The sequence below is a fragment of the Pteronotus mesoamericanus genome, unplaced genomic scaffold (assembly GCF_021234165.1).
Source record: "Pteronotus mesoamericanus isolate MK-2021 breed Mesoamerican mustached bat unplaced genomic scaffold, CSHL_Meso_final scaffold_174, whole genome shotgun sequence".
Classification (NCBI taxonomy): Eukaryota; Metazoa; Chordata; class Mammalia; order Chiroptera; family Mormoopidae; genus Pteronotus; species Pteronotus mesoamericanus.
The window spans coordinates 19,244,735-19,261,542 of record NW_026555309.1 but is presented as its reverse complement, the minus strand read 5'-3'; the positions used below and the strand labels follow the sequence as shown (position 1 = coordinate 19,261,542).

The following is a 16,808-nucleotide window of genomic DNA, read 5'->3' as shown; positions in this document are numbered from 1 at the left end:
GATGCCTTTATTTGCTAATTATTCACATATACATTCTATCAATAAACACAAACCCACCTATTCAATTCCCATCACAAGAATACTGAGATTATGTATAGTGTTTTTAATCAAATCTCTTTAATTTTTTATGTACATTCTTTTTTAAAAAAAAAAAGATTTTATTTACTTTTAGAGAGAGGGGAAAGAGAAGGAGAAAGAGAGGGAGAGACACATTGATGTATGAGAAAAACATTGATAGGTTGCCTCTCAATACACTCCCAACCAGGGACCTGGCCCACAACCCAGCCATGTGCCCTGGCTGGGAAACGCACTAGCGACATTTTGGTTTCCAGAAAGGACGCCCAATCCACTGAGCCACACCGGTCAGGGCTCATGCACCTCCTTTTTAGGTTAAAGTACCATATTTATGTACTAAGCTTTCCCATTTATCATCAAAAGAACACAACAGCTTAATTTCTTTCAAAGAATAATTAATTTGGCTCATATGAAAAACACTTTAGACGCAGAGCTGGGAAAAGAGAGGCAGCGGAGGCGGTGTCAGAGCCAGAGCCAAAGACAGAACCGAAGCCAGGGCCAGAGTCGCAGCCGCACGCAGAAACACACCGACCGGCGGGGCTGGGCACGCAGAACCGGTCCAGCGAATTCTCCTGCGACGGGAGCCAGGTCCCAGAGAACCGGGCTTCGGACAGGCCTGGGAGACAGGGACGTGAAAACCGATCCCGAGTCGGGCTTTGCTCGGCCTCCGACAGGAGCTGGCCGTTTTGAAGGCACCTCCTTCAGCGGCAAGACCAAGCAGCTCACCATGACCGAAAACTCCACATCTACTCCTGCAGCCAAGCGCAAGCGGGCCAAGGCTTCCAAGAAGTCGACAGACCGTCCCAAGTACTCAGACATGATCGTAGCTGCCATCCGGGCGGAGAAGAACCGTGCTGGTTCCTCGCGCCAGTCCGTGCAGAAGTACATCAAGAGCCGCTACAAGGTGGGCGAGAACGCCGATTTGCAGATCCAATTGTCCATCAAGCGCCTACCTACCCCCGGGGTCCTCAAGCAGACCAAAGGAGTGGGTGCTTCACGGTCTTTCCGGCTGGCCAAAAGCGATGAGCCTGAGGTCGGTGGCCTTCAGAAAGACGAAGAAGGAAGTCAAGAAGATGGCCGCGCCAAAGAAGGCAGCCAAACCCAAGAAGGCAGCCTCCAAAGCTCCCAGCAAGAAGCCCAAAGCCACCGCAGTCAAGAAGGCCAAGAAGAAGCTGGCTGCCATGCCAAGAAAACCAAAAAACCCAAGACTGTCAAAGCCAAGCCAGTCAAGGCATCCAAGCCTAAGAAGGCCAAACCAGTGAAACCCAAACCCAAGGCCAGTGCCAAGAGGGCCAACAAGAAGTGACATTGAAGCCTTTCTTGTGGACACTCCTGCCTGGCTAGTTGAGAGGGAGCCCAGGAATTGCGAGGTTGGTAGGAGTATCTTTCGACATAAGCGAGCTTTAGGTTGAGCCGCCCTTGTGAGTTTCAGGACCTTGGTGGGGAGCAGAGGGGCGGCCGCAGCTGGACACCAAGCAGGGAGGTGAGATAAACCCTCTGGGCTGACTTCCACCTCCCAATGCGGAGCAGTGGGGGATCCAAATCCAGTTTCCTTCTCACTTCTGTTAGTCCGGGTGGCCTCCCGATAGTCCTGGAGAAGGGAGAGGGGCATCAAAATGACAGCTGGTCTGAGAAGCTGTGCCTTCTCTCAGCTGGAAACTAGCCATGGCGGGGAGGGTCTTCGTGGCTTCGGGAAGTCTCCTGTTATGGGAGTGGAAGCTTTGGGGGAAGGGTGGGGAGTCAGTCCGCTAAGTGCCTCAGTGAGCCCTGTTGAAACTTGGGTTTGTCCACACACTTGGATTGTATTCCCTTGGTTTTTTGGTGCTTCCTGTACAAGAGGTGGCTTTGGTGGTCTGGTGAGTCTCCAGTCCTGCCACTGCCACTTAAAAACTTCCCAACCTCTTTCACTTCTGAGTATTTTCTAAGTACTGGTAGATGGGGGAGGGGTAGTGGGTGGGGAGTGGACAGTAAGACATACTGCGGTCGTTTTTTCATTCGCTAAGTAGTTTTACAGAGCTAGGTCTGTGTATGTGCATGTAAATGTGTATATATCTATCTAGAGCTAGCACTTACTGTTTCACCCATGGGAGCTGGGAGAAAAAACCTGTACAGTCGTCTTTCTCATAATATAGGAATGTGCGCAATTGCACATTGTAACCCTTCCCCATTTTTTGGTATAAAAAAAGAAAAACAAAAAGTGTTATTTGTGCAGGGAAGAATTTGCTGTCTTCATAATTTTAAAACTTTAAAATAAAAACTGCAAAAGAAAAAAAAAGAAAAACACTTTATGCATCGTGATAACACTTATTCCATCTGAGGAGTTAAAATGAAGAGTTACAAAAAAAATTAGCGTACACTTCTTTAATTTTGTGTGCTGTTTATTTTTAAGACTTGCCAGCGGACAAGAAGAACACTCTTAATAGATTGTGACTCTAACTGAGAAATTTTTTTTATCCATAAAAACTATCATGGGCATGGTCCTGCTATGCCACATGTGTTGGAATTTCTCATCCTGCAAGAAATAGAATATTTTTCAAATCCAGAGAATCGCCTCTTCTCAGAAAAGTATTCTTGCACACAGAAAAGCAATCTTCTCATTAACTAGAATGTGCAATGAGACAAATAACAGGACGAACAAGGAACAAACACATTGTCATACAGGAAGAATGTGCTAGCGTGCTAGAGCGTATGTCTTGCTGATGTTACAACAAATAATGCAATCTACCAATCAACAAGATGTAACATAATGTGTACAAAGTTTTGTAAGTAGTTTTGTGGGGGTGTTTGTGTTTGGAGGATGGCTATTCTTGTTGATAAGTATTCATTATTATATTTCAGCCTAAAGAAGGACAATTTTAATTCAGATGTAATTCAGCAAAGACCACTGTGTAATCATTAGAGCCATCAACAAACTGATTCATGTGCAGTTGGTCCAAAAGTTACAAAAGCTGTTTCTGAGTTCTTGTTTGTACCCACCATCTTAAGATTACATCAGAATTAAAGCATGCAAGACTTGAACTGACTTCAAAAACTAAACTTAGACTTCTAGTTAGTTTAGCTTTTTTCTTTTACTGGTTCATGTTTTCCATTTGGCTTCCATATCCTGTTCTAGCTTGATGCCCCTTCTAGAATTTCATTTACAAATCTTACAGCCTTGGTTGGTGAAACATACTAATTAATGCTGTGATGAAGGCTGAGGATTTTAGCAATCTCATGCCTCCTGCTTGGAAAAATACCTGCTGTTTTTCCACCCATGTCTAGTACCACACTGAACATAGCAAAATGCATGTTAAATGGAACTCTAAATGCATTTAATCAAAATACATTTAAGGAGGACTGTTTATGCTATCTGCTGCCAATGCCAGTAATCATGAAGCTCAAACCTTTCAATGCAACAGAAATATGAGATCTATTTTTTCTTATTAGATTTTTTTAAAAAGTAAAAACAGGTCATTTTTAAAATTTTTTTAAAGAAGTCCCAAGTAATGCTTAAGCAAAAACATTATAGCTTTATAAAATGGACAATTCCATGGGCTTTGTAAATCCCTATGAATGTATTAAGCAATGATATTTTAAGGGACAAATTTCAATTTCATAGGTGTTTGGCCTGCCTGGGAATCTCATACAGAAAACCAAGTTCAGATTTACAGCTTTATGCTTGAGGAAGCTTTATTTATGACCAGCATCTCAAAAAATTTTAGTTCGTACTTTGTACATCCATTGTATTTTAGTTGTAATCGAATAATTGTAAGATTACTTGTGCTAATTTGCCTACTAAGATTTTAGCAGATCCAGAAGGTGCCATGTATTTCTGGTTGAATCTAAAGTCACTTTATCTGCATGCTGTCTTGTGATGGTGACAGGAAATGTCAATTCACTGTTTTTTGAGCATCATGTAAGAGCCAACCTTTTAGTAGGTTTAAAAACTTTGAAAAAAGTAGTTGGGTGGCTTTGTAAGCACAGCACTTTGTAGTTCCTGAGGTTATAGTGAAGTTTTCAACTCTTGGATTTCTCCAACCCTAGCTAACTGATGAAAAGGAAAAACAACTTCTCTTGAAACTCCACATTCAGTGAACCTGGAACATAACACCCTTGTTTAGTGGGATGAGTTGGCCTCAGTAGTTGGCTGTCCATAAACCAAGGGAGATGGAAAAGATACTTTGTGAATCTGTGCTGGAGATGTAGTAATCTACACTGCCAAGTTCAAAGCTCTATTTGCCAGGTTACCTTATTATCCAAATCCTCATGTATTTGAAAACTTAATGTGTCTGTTGGGACCTTGTGATGAATGTGATTCTACCATACTTCCAAAAACCTGAGGATCCAGAATTGACTAGCGAAAAAATAGCACATTTACCTTGAGCTCTGATTGGTGGTACTCGTGCCAACATCACCCCTGTGTTTTGTCTAATGTGTGTGCGCAAACACAAAGGAATGACAAGTTGGTTCCAAAACAACAGTTTTAAAAAGTATGAGGAAAAAACCTGTGGGTGGCTTGCTTAAGGCTGTTTTCTTCATAATTTAAAAATATCTTTTCCAAGATGGCATACTCTGGCTTTTCTAACATTCAGTTGAAAGTTTCTTTGGAAATACAGAGAAATCTAGCTCAGAAATGTATTCCTAGGCTTCTACTTTCAAAACACCTATCACGAATCTCAAGTGCTTTAACATGTATGCCATTTGTAACAATACTCATATTTTACTAAAGGGCTGGAAAGACAAATTCAAAATGGCATTGCTCACATTCTTTTTCACAATCTTACATGAATGACAGAGTTGCAGTCGGTACTAATAACATCTGACTTTTCTTACCTTAGTGATGACGACATTGATCATGATGATGATCACTAACATTTATTAAATGGTTATTATGTACCATGTTGTTCTTCACAAGAACCAGAATCATCAGTAAATTATTTTATAGATGCAACAGCTGGGTACAAAGAGGTTAACTTGTCCATAGTTCCACTGCTAAACTTACAGCAGTAAACCATGGAGTTTTCCAGCATTAATTCCATTATGAGCCCATTCAAGACCAACTCAAATTTGCATCAGAAATCCAGTGCACCTCTATAAAGGAAAAAGAAATGGAGTTTGGTGAACACAGAGCATGGTCTTTTCCACAATTGTGAAAGAATCAAGTTCTTGGAAAGCAGAATGAAAAAATAGCAAGTACAACTGTTTTGTAGAAAATGTGAAATGCACTTAATTCAGTACATACGTTACCTCTTCTACCTTTGAGTTCGTTGGGGCTTAGCAGCCGCAAGTTTGCACCAGATTTGGTCTTAGAGCCAGTGGTCAAAGGAGAATGGAGTTATTAAATTGCCCATGCACTCCAAAAACTGAATGCTACTTGGGACTGAGTGAAGTAAAGTCTTTTTTTTTTTAGACTTTATTTTTTACAGTCACTTAAACATTAAATTTATTGGGGTGATATTGGTTAATAAAGTTATATAGGTTTCAACCCAGGTAGAATCTTGATTCTATTTTTATGAATTTATAGATCATCCTCAGTGCAAGCTGAGATTATTAAAATTATAGGAACCAAACATGTATTTGATAAAAGTCACATGTATTTCCCGTCGCGTAGAAAACTAAACTAGAAATCACATAATATAGGTTTGCCTCCCTTTAATTTCTTGCTATATAAAAATAAAATTGATCTATAAAAACTTAAATATTTGTGATCTTCTGGTATAGATAGGGTAGAGCAATTAGCATTGGGGGCTTCATTCTGACAAGAACAACTATTAAACTTAACAAAATACATAGAACGATGTTTTTAGGCATTGAACGTTATGTAGTGGTGCATGACTGCAATCCTTCAGAGAAAAGCAGAAAATGAGAGCTCTATATTCATCCTGGGGGAATTTTCTGAACGATGTGTAGGAAATTGGAGCAGTTAAACTGATTGAAGGTTGGAATTGCTAATGTGGCTGAAATTGCAGTACCAGGTACGTAGAAAGGAGGGAGCCACAAAGGAGTAGCCGCAGGAAACTGAATACAGGTTTTCTTTGGGCCCTTGTCCTAATTTTAAGCTGTATATGCGCTGGTCAAGGCTCTGTAAAGCATATCAGGAAACGACAGCTGGAAAAACTGAAAGCAAACCTAGGTTTCAGAAGCTGCACAAGACTATGAAGATACCGGAGTTCTGGCCTAGTCAGAGTAGAGAGACCTTATTCAGACTCCAAAAAGGAGTAAGAGCCATGACATATAAGTAAGGGCAAAACCCTAGAATGAAAGAAAACCTGAAATAGAAATAAACTTCCAGTAAAAGCCTACAATAAGCTTCAACAGAATCAAAGTGATCCACCAATGCTTTAATGTTCTGCCTGAACAAAATTCAACACTCAGAAAAAAATAACACAATCAGGAGTCTTTCTATGTCTAGTGTAAATTTAAAAGATTCCCTGATAAGTGAGAAAGAAGGCTAAAATTCATCCATTATCAAGAGAAAAAATGGTCAATTGAGGAAACTCACAGATGACCCGGATATTGGAATTAGTGAAGAAGGACTTTAGCATTATAAATATGTCTTAAACTTTAAAAGACCTTTTTCCCTGTTGAGCCTTCATATGAAACCACAGTCCCTGATGGCAGTTTGACTATAACCTCATGAGAGAGCTTGATCCAGAGACATCCAGCAAAGATAGCAAAGCCAGGCTCAGATTTCTGACCCACAGATACTGTCAGATAATAAATGCTGTTTTAAGCCACTAAAATACTTAAAGCAGAGATTGATAAGATGGCTGAAAAGATGAGTTAATTACATGCAAAATGCAAATTCAAAAACTGAAAAATACAGTCAGTATCTGAAATTAATCCATTCCATGGACTCAACCACAGATGGCCAAACCTGCAGAAAGGATGAGTAAAGTTAAAGACAGGCTAGTGGAAATTAGTCAAGTTAAAGCATAGAGGGGAAGTAAAATGTGAAAAAGATAGGACAGAGTGTAATTGTAATGATAGCAAATGATCTAAAGTATATAATGGAGAAAGAATAAGGTAGAAGAAATATTTGATTATATAATAACTTAAAATTTTCCAAATTTAATGAAAGATAACAACATACAGGTATAAGAAATTCAGAGAACCTCAGGCAGAATAAATTCTTTGAAGAATGTACCTGAGAATATTTTAATCAAACTGCTAAAAAACCAAAGATAAAGAAAAAACTTTAAAAACATTCAGAAGAAAAGGACATAATACATTTAAAGATACAACAATAAGAGTGATAGTTGACCTTTAATTATAAACAATGGAAGCCAGAATGAAATGACATCTTTTAAAGCGATGAAAGAAAAAAAGATGTATCAACCTGAAATTTTATATCTAGTGAAAATGTCCTTCAAAATTGAAGGTCTTTGTTTTACCTTTGTCACAGCCAAGAATTCAGCTGACAAAATCCGTGGGACCAAGTTCAAGGATTTGGCTGTCATGGTGTTGGAGAGAGTGTTGAGAAGATGGACCGTATAGTTAGGAAATTAAGTACATACAGGAGGATTGGCAAATAATATATTGAGGATAAAGGGAGCCAGGTTTTCAATGTTAGAGAAGGAATTTACAAATATGGTAAGCATAAGATATTTATTCACTTTACAGTGGAGGTACATGGCATATGCCATCTTTTTTATCTTGGTAAAATCTGCATAATATAAAATTTACCATTTTAACCATTTTTAAATGTGCTGTTCAGTGGCATTAAGTACATTGACATTGTCGTGCAACCATCACCCTATTTCCAGAGCTTTTTCATCTTCCTGTTGTGAAACTCTGTGCCCATTAAAGAGTAATACCTCGTTCGTCCGTCCCACAGCCATAGGCAACCACCATTCTGCTCTGTCTATATGAATTTGATGATGCTAAGTACCTCATATGAAAGGAATCATACAGTATTTGTCTTTTCATGACGAGCTTATTTTACTTAGCAGAATGTCTTTAAGATTCAGGAATGTAAGAGCCTGTGTCAGAATTTCCTTTATTTTTAAGGCTGAATAATGCTCAATTGTACGTGTGTACCACATTTTGTTTATCCAATCATCCATCGAAGGACTTGAGAAGCAACTTGATTGCCTCTATGTTTTAGCTGTTGTGAATAATACTGTTATGAACAGGAGTGTACAAGCACGAGTATATATTCAAGACCCCGCTTTCAATTCTTTTGGGTACGTACACATAAGTGGTACTCAAGTGGAATTGCTATATCATATGGTAATTCTATGTTTTATTTTTTGAGGAATTACCATACTATTTTTCAAAGTGACTGGACCAGTTTATATTCTCACTACCAGGGCACATGTGTTTCAGTTTTTCCACATCCTCTCCAACAGTAATTTTCTGTTTTGTTTTGTTTCATTTTCTTTTGTTTGAATAATAGCCATCCCAGTGGATATGAAATGTTATCTCATTATAGGTTTTTTAAATTGATTTTTGAGAGAGAGAGAAGGTGGAAGGGGAGAGAGAGAGATTTCTTGTTCCTCTTATTTATGCATTCATTAGTTGAATTTTGCATGTGCCCTGACTGGGGATCAAACCTGCAACCTTGGCATATTGGGATGGTGCTCTGACCAACTGAGCTACCTGACCAGGACTCACTGTGGTTTTGATTTGTATTTCCCTAATGATTAGTGATTTGAGCATCTTTTCATGTGCTTATTGATTGTTTTGATATCCTTTTGGAGAAATGTCTATTCAAGTCCTCAAGTCATATTTAAATTGAATTGGTTTTTTTGTTTTTGTTGTTGAGTTGTAGGAATTCTTTATGAATTTAAGATATTAGCCTTTTATCAGATATAGAATTTGCAAATATTTTCTCCTATTCTGTAGGTTACCTTTTCATCCTGTTGATTCTGTCCTATGATGTACATAAGTTTTAAATTTTGACGTAGCCTAATTTATCTAATTTTTTGTTTCCTGTGCTTTTGATGTTATAGCCAAGAAATCACTGCCAAATCCAATGTTACAAAGCTTCTCTTATGTTTTCTTGTAAGGGTTTATAATATTAGCTCTTACCTTTAAATCTTTGATTTATTTTGAATTAATTATTGCATATGATATAACGGAAGAGTCCAACTTTATTTTTTGTGTATGAATATCTAATTTTCCCAACACTTTTTATTAAAAAGATTAACCATTCCACATTGAATGGTCTTGGCACACTTGTGGAAAATCATTTGACTGTATATGTGAGGGTTTATTTGGGGGCGCTCTATTCTACTGTGTTGGTCCGTATGTCTGTCTTCATGCCAGCACCACACTGTTTTGATTACTGTAGCTTTATAATTGGGAAATGTGAGTCCTCCAACATGGTCCTTCATTTTCAAGATTATTTCGGCTATATAGGGACATACACCATCTTAACCAGCTAGTAAAAGTTAACCTTAGCACTAATGAGGACAATTGACATTGCGCGCCTCATGATGGAAGCACTGAGGACACAGCACCACTTCTGTGTTATTTCTGCCAAACAAACAAACAAGCAAGCAAGCAAGCAAAGCTTCTCTCAAAACATGAGGATGTATCAGACAACCCAAATGAGCAATATTTTGCTACAAATAACTGGCTTATGCTCTGCAAAAATGCCAAAATCAAGGAAGACAAAAGCAGAGGTAATCTTCCGGACTGAAGGAAATTAAAGAGGCATGATAACTCAATGCAACATGTATCCAAGACTGGATTGTAGACTTACACAGAACACTGCCAGGACAATTAGTGAAATTTGAGTAGGATCTGTGGATTAGATGATAGTATTCTTTCAATGTTAGTTCCCTGAATCTGGGTCATTATATCTAAAACTTTCAAATGGTTAAAATTATGTTGTATATAACATTAAGTAAATTGTACAGGATTATGGTACATATAATATTAAAAATTATAATATGTATACTGTATGTACAATACAGACAGAGAGACAGAGAGAAAGGGTGATTAAGCAAATGTGGCAAACGTTAACAATTAAATTCTACCACTTCTTGGGAGTTCTTTGTAATATTCTTGCAATTTTCTGTAAGCTTAAAATGAATTCAAAGTAATTTTTATATAGAAAAATTATGGCCAAAATTAGACATTTTCAGAAAAACAGAAGGGAATTTGTTGGCAGTAGACGTGCACTGCAGGGAACACTTAGGAAGTTCCCAGGACCGAAGAGGAGCGACACAGATGGGAGCCGCCTCTGCAGGGCGGGAGAGCGCTGGGAACGGCGCGATTTCCAAACCACCTTTCAATCTTGTAATTCAATATGCTGGTTAAGCACCTGTGTGTAGCTACTCTCCTCCTATCCCCCTAAAAGTTACTGTAAGGGACAAAGTTATGAACCTACTAAAATACATAGAAAGTATCAGCTGATCAGAGGTCCTAACAAATTTCTGGAGGCAGCAGTATCCACAAGGGGCTAGGTCTCCCCATTTTTCAGATAGTGATGGATGAGGTGGTCCTTTTGAAAGTTTTTTGGGGGCCCCTAATTTTAAGTGTAGCCCAGGGTCAGGGTGACCGTGCAGCCTTTAATGCCTGCTAGCACACAGTGACTGTCTACTAGAGGAGTATCTGGCTGCTAAAGACATCATGCTCATCATGAGTGACTACTAAAAGATCTTCTTTTATAAATCAATTAAAAAAGTCATTACCAAGTGTTCTATCTTAGAATGATAATTTATATCTGTTGACTTTGTTGTGTCCTCTTAGAGCTTAACATATAGTATTTCCCTTTTCTCTTGATTTTTTTTTCTATCTAGTAAACTGATTTTTTTGCTCTCTCTATTCTTAATGCAGCTGGTTTAACATGACTCACTTAATAGCTTCATTTCATAAAAGCTTTTTATCAGGCTAGGACATCTCTCTGTACAGCTTCTGTGATTAATGGCAGCTCAATTCTGGGAAAATTGTTTTTAATTACTGCTGGCTCTGAAATGGTCAGAGGGACACCAATATCTGATATTTAGTTACTGCACAGACCTTGTCACTGTGGGTCTGTATGAATAGCCTCTTACATTCTCTAAGTGGGGCCTAGAAGGGTGTACTTAATTCAACTAAAGAAAAACTGGAAGTTGCGAAGTAATCTACAAATTGAAAGAATGTCCCAGGGGTTTCCTGGGACTGTCCTCTCAGCCATTAGGGAGAGCACCCCAGAGCACACAGTAGGTACTCAACAAATTATTGAGGGCTAATGAGTTGCATTCACGGGGGTGGAATTGCCTCTGTAGCGGTGCTCCCCGCAGCCCTGGTGTGGGAGGAACCCCGCTGTAGATTCCGCTCCTGGTTCAGCGATTTTCCACTGCTATGACGCTCAGTGTGTCAAAAAATAAAAATAAAAATAAAAAATCCGTACTCATCTCTGGGGATTACTGAGGGAACAAAATGAAAACAGAATATGTCTTGCAAACTACTAGGTACAACCTATAGAGTGAGGCAGCAACTCAGCCTTTAGTGGCCCCAAAACATTGCCCCTGATCCGCGTACAGATTTTGGGGAGCTCAGAGTCCTCTAGAATACAGCCCCCTCTCAGCTGAAGAAGTCTTGGGGAACTGATGCCTCAGGCACTCAACTCCTGGTGGACCCAACATCCAGAGTTCTCATCAGCCGGCGGCTAGAGGACTCCTAAGCCGCGGACAGGTTCTATGACGAAATTCAAGGCTTCCCTGAGAAATTCACAGCTTCCCTGGGGGTCAGCGCTGGCCCCAGGGGTGCCCCTAACCCGGAAGGGCTAGTCTCCACACTTCCATTTTGTTCTCACTTAGGGGAAATTGTGGTGATGAGCACAGCTTATGTCCAGGGCCCCCTTTATGTCCCCATTTCCTTTTCACACTGTCACTGTCTATCACTTATCTGTCTCAGCATTCACACACATGCACCCCCTTAACCAAAACAGATACATTTTTTCCCCCTCCTGTAGTAGTCAGGATGAGCTAAGTTTGTCTATGAGACCAAACAATTCCTGAATCTCAGGGGAATCACACACTACCATGCTGTTTATTTCCCACTCACTAAACCTGGCTGGTGCAGGTTAACAGGAGGGCTCTGCTTCTCTTGGTCTCTCACAGACCCAGACGACATAGGGGCCATCGCAGTCAATACTTCTATTATAAGAAAGGCAGGACAAAGGAAACAAGCAAACCCCATGTCACTTCCACTCGTGTTGCATTGGCCAAATCAAGTCCTAACTTTAAAGGGATCAGGGAAGCATAACCCAACCATGTTCCTGAGAGGGGAATAGAAATGTTTATTAAAAGGTACTAAGCACAACCATAACTCTTGTGGTAAGCAGAACAATGACCCTTCAAAAATGTGCACATCGTAATCCCTGGATTATGTCATTGTATGTGGCAAAGGGGAATGACATTGCAGATGGAATGAAGGTTGCTAATCAGCTGATATTTACATAAGGAGGTTATCCCTCAATTATCCAAGTGGGTTCAATATAATCATAGGGAGAATGTGGAAGAGGGAGGCAGAGAAGAACAGAAAGGGAGATGTGATATCAGAAGAGTGTTAGAATGTTGCAATGTAGCTGGCTTTGAAGTCGGAGGAAGGAGACCATAAACCAAGGAATGCAGGCGTCCTCTGAGGCTGGAAGAGGCAGGGAAACCTTCTTCTTTAGAGCCTCAGGAAGGAGCGCAGTCCTGCCGACACATCCATTTTAATCCAGTAATACTTGTGTCAGACTTCTGAACTACAGAACTGTAAGATTATACATTTGTGTTGTAGTAAGCTGTTAAAATTTGTAATAATTTGTTACCTCAACAATAGGACCCTAAGACACCTATCCTTTAAAAGTCACAGTTATTATTTGTTTTTTTTCCTAATCATTAAAGGAAGGCATGATCAAACTGGGAACGTGTAAAAGGAGAAAAATAAAATATAAAAATTATCTACAACACATGTTTTTGCTGTCTGCCCTTTTCAGTATTATTTTCTGCATGTACATACATATGCATATTTTATACATGTTATAAAATTAGATCACACAGCATAGTTTGCAGCCTGCCTTTTCATTTGGCAATAGATCTTGAACATTTTTCTATGACTGAAAGCGGTTAACTGTGCTATCCAATATACCCACATGTGGCTATTGAGAACTTGAGATGTGGCTAATCTGAATGAGATGTGAAAAATACACACCAGACTTCAAAGATTTAGCATGAAAAAAATGTAAAATACCTCACCCATAAGTTTTATATTGATTATATGTTGAAAAAATATTTTGGCTATATTGGGTTAAATATATTATTACAATTAATTTCTCTTGTTTCTTTTGACTAATGTGGCTACTAGAAAAATTGAAATTATCCATAGGGCTAGCTTTATATTTGAATTAGACAGGACTGCTCTAACAAACAAGATTTTACATGCAAATGCTTGTTCCTAGTACAGAACTGATTGGAGAGCTCATCTTTTTGTGTATCTCTTAAGGTGACGTGTGGGTCCACCTCTGAGAAAAGAGCTGAATTTCCTCTAGACGTGCCCGTTGTTTGACATAAGCTGCAGTGAGCCCCCTTTAGACGTGGGACGGTGCTGCAGCGGACGCACTCAGAACACTCAGCTGTTCCCTCCTTAAACCACAATGTGTCCTGTGGTACTTCCCAAGCTCTGTGCCAGACAGCATCAGTGACAGCAAAGGCTCTCTCCAGCGGAGGCTGTCTTTCTGGGCCCGTGCAGAGCCAAGTCATCTGGAACTATGTTGAACATTGCTAATTTCTCAGAACCGGAAGTCATTTTCAGATGATCACTCACAGCATTTGCTTGGTCAATAGCAATGTCACCGAAAAAAACCACAGCAGCATTTTACAATACCAGCCTCTGAACGGTTTCCTGGAGCCTTATCTACATCTTGAATGTGGTCAGGTTGAAAAGAGAACCCCAGATCCACACTTTTGTGATGGTTCATATTTAATTTTGACTCAGCAATCTTTTATTATTTGTTACATTGGAAAGTAGAAATGTTATATCTAAAAGAATGAACAGATCTACCTCCAAGTGTTGTCAAATACTGTAACTCCTGCTATTTCACATCACAGAGAGGTTGTTTTTGTTATTATTGCTTTTTAACTTCTCAGTCCCTCACATTTTCTTAATTTACAAAATTATTGATGGCCCTTCCCACTGATGCTATATCAATGATACAGTATGTGGTTGAAAGGATTGAAACTGTTTTCCACTCTTTAGAAAAAAGTGCCGACTTTGTTTCACGGCCCATTCATTCCTTTTGCCTCCTGATGCTGTCATTTGTCTTTCTAGGTACGGTACACGTTTTCCGCACTGTGGGGAACCAAGCACACGCGAGAGCACCAGGTCCTTTCAGGAGCGCGAGAGCGCCGAGAGAGCAAAGCAGTCAGGGAAGAGGCATGACAGAAGCTCCCTTAAGACCATGTTCCAAAAGTGACATCTTTTCAACTAATTTTAAGGTAACACATTGACCTGGTGACAGTCGAGGTCAGGATAAAAAGATAGAGGAGGAGTAAGACTGTTGCTTTGCTTCTCTGCTAATCAAGGAATCCTTGCCTTCCTCTCCTGGTTATGTCTTTGGTTGAGGATCTTTGAAAGGGTCTGATTCTAGCTATTGTGAATACCTCACTAAAATCTAACTTCTGGTATCTTCCACCCAGACATCCAGGTTTTTTCTTGAGGCCATGCAGAAAATTCCTGTCTTCTCATTGCACCATCTTTTACTCTAGTGGAGCCCATAGGCTGAGTCAGATTGCCTAAGTCTTCCTCAAACATCCAATATCAAATGGATACTTCGTCATACAACTTTCTTTACTCATACTCTCCTCTACGTTTTTCATTGTATTTATCACCATCTGACATATTTTTGTTTATTGTCTGTTCTGACCTCCAGGAGGGAAGTTTCTTCCTATTATTTGAACAGTACCTGGCAGATTATAGGCACACCATACTTTCTGGTTTCATACTCTTATAGATCAGCAAGAGACCTACTCCATCCCATTATATTCCCTGAAAGAAAAAGTGCTTTTCCCCCAATTGTTTTTAACAAAAGTTGTAGAATCAAGTTTCATTGGTCTGGTCAGGGCCCTTTGCCTGTGCCCAACAAATGGCTGTGGCCAAGGGGATAGGCTACATTGTTCGGCCCCTTTTGAGTTATATGCCCAACTGGAATAGGATTTGACTCTGCTAGAACCACCCGGGTGGGAGTGGGGGAAGGCTGGCTTCCTGACGGACAATCAAGTATTGCTATTAGAAGAAAAGAGGAAAGAATGCAGGGCAGGCAAAAAGGACAGAGGGAGGAATGAATGTTCATGTGTCTATCTGTCAGGCACCACACATGTTATTATCTCATTTAATTTGCAGCACAATCCCAACAAAGTAAAAGCGGTTATGTTAGGGTGGTCAGTGACTCAGGCTATGCAAGAATTCACAAAGAGAAGAAGGTGTAGAGAATAAAGTTTTTATTCACTCTCCAGGAAAGGAGAGGAGAGTGTGTGGAGAGATACACCAGCCTTGAGGGGTGGGGACTTTGAATTTTTACTGGATTATAATTGGATTAAAACAGGTTGCACGGGAGCAGGGGAAGGGGTGGGGGGGAGGGGCGGTTGCTGCTGTCACGCCCCTGGGCTGTTGGGGGCGTTATAGCACAAGGTTGAAGTTTGTTCCAATGTTATCTTTGCTTGTGGCTGTAGGGAGCCCTTAGTTCTGTTCTTGCTCCCAGTAATTTCCAGTCCTGGGGACAAGCTCAGAAAGGTAAAATGGGAGTCACGTTTAACAAGGTCACAGGCCTGCTAGGCAAATGGTGCTACATTAGCAAATGGGGCTGGCTTTACCCTTTCAGCTACCATTCCAGAGAGGTGAAAGCAGACTTAGGAAGGTTAAGAAATTTGCCAGCCAGAAGGTCGTGAGCTAGGACTCAAATCTAGGTCTGTTAGACTCCAGAACACATCCCATATATGCCATTCTCTCTATTCCCGCCTTTCATTCAAGCTCTTCTCCTGTGTCACCTTCAGTTAGCACCGTTAATTATTGTGATTGGCTCTGTGCTTCCCTACCCATGCAGTGTCACTGAATAACCACTCGACACTCCACCTAGGCCAGGCTCTATTCCCTCAGCTGTGCCTATCTTTGCCACATCCTCCTGACCAATTTTATCTCTTATTAATATTATTAATAGATCCTCCGCTTCTGCATGCCTCTCCATTAGACAGCTCCATTTCCATCTCTTTCATGACTCCTCTGAAGCTTTCCCTGTGAACTCTGAAATTTATTCTTGTTCTCTGGACCAATGGTGGGGGCGGGAATGGAAAAGGAATGGCAACAAACTACCACCTGGACAAATCCCAAATAAAGATTTTTGGCCTGGTAAACCCTTGATAAGAAGCCTTAAAAAAATGTTACAGGGGTATAAACCTACTTCTGAACCTCAATGAGCACTTTTCAGTGTTGCTGAAAGGTTTCACTCCCCAGAGTGTGTGTTAACAAATTGAGGACAAAGACTTCCTGAGAAAGAATACATCTCATTCACTATCTGTCCTACTGTGTAGCAAAGTCTGGTACATGGTAAGCTCTCATTCAGTGTATGTTGAATCAATACCATGTGTCTTTTGTGTCCCAGTGCATCTTCCACAAGTGCTTGCTGAATTGATTTTTTTAAAAAGATTTTACTTATTTATTTTTAGGCAGAGGAGAAGGGAGGGAGAAAGAGAGTGGGAAAAACATCTATGTGAAGGGAAAATGTCTATCAGTTGCCTCTTAGGAGCCCTGACTGGGGAACAAACCCACAAACCAGGCAT

General features: G+C 40.1%; 1 pseudogene; it reads left to right on the top strand.

Annotated features, from left to right (window-relative positions):
• Positions 1-802: 802 nt before the first annotated feature.
• On the top strand, positions 803-1,381 carry LOC129084040 (histone H1.0-like; annotated as a pseudogene).
• Positions 1,382-16,808: the final 15,427 nt, after the last annotated feature.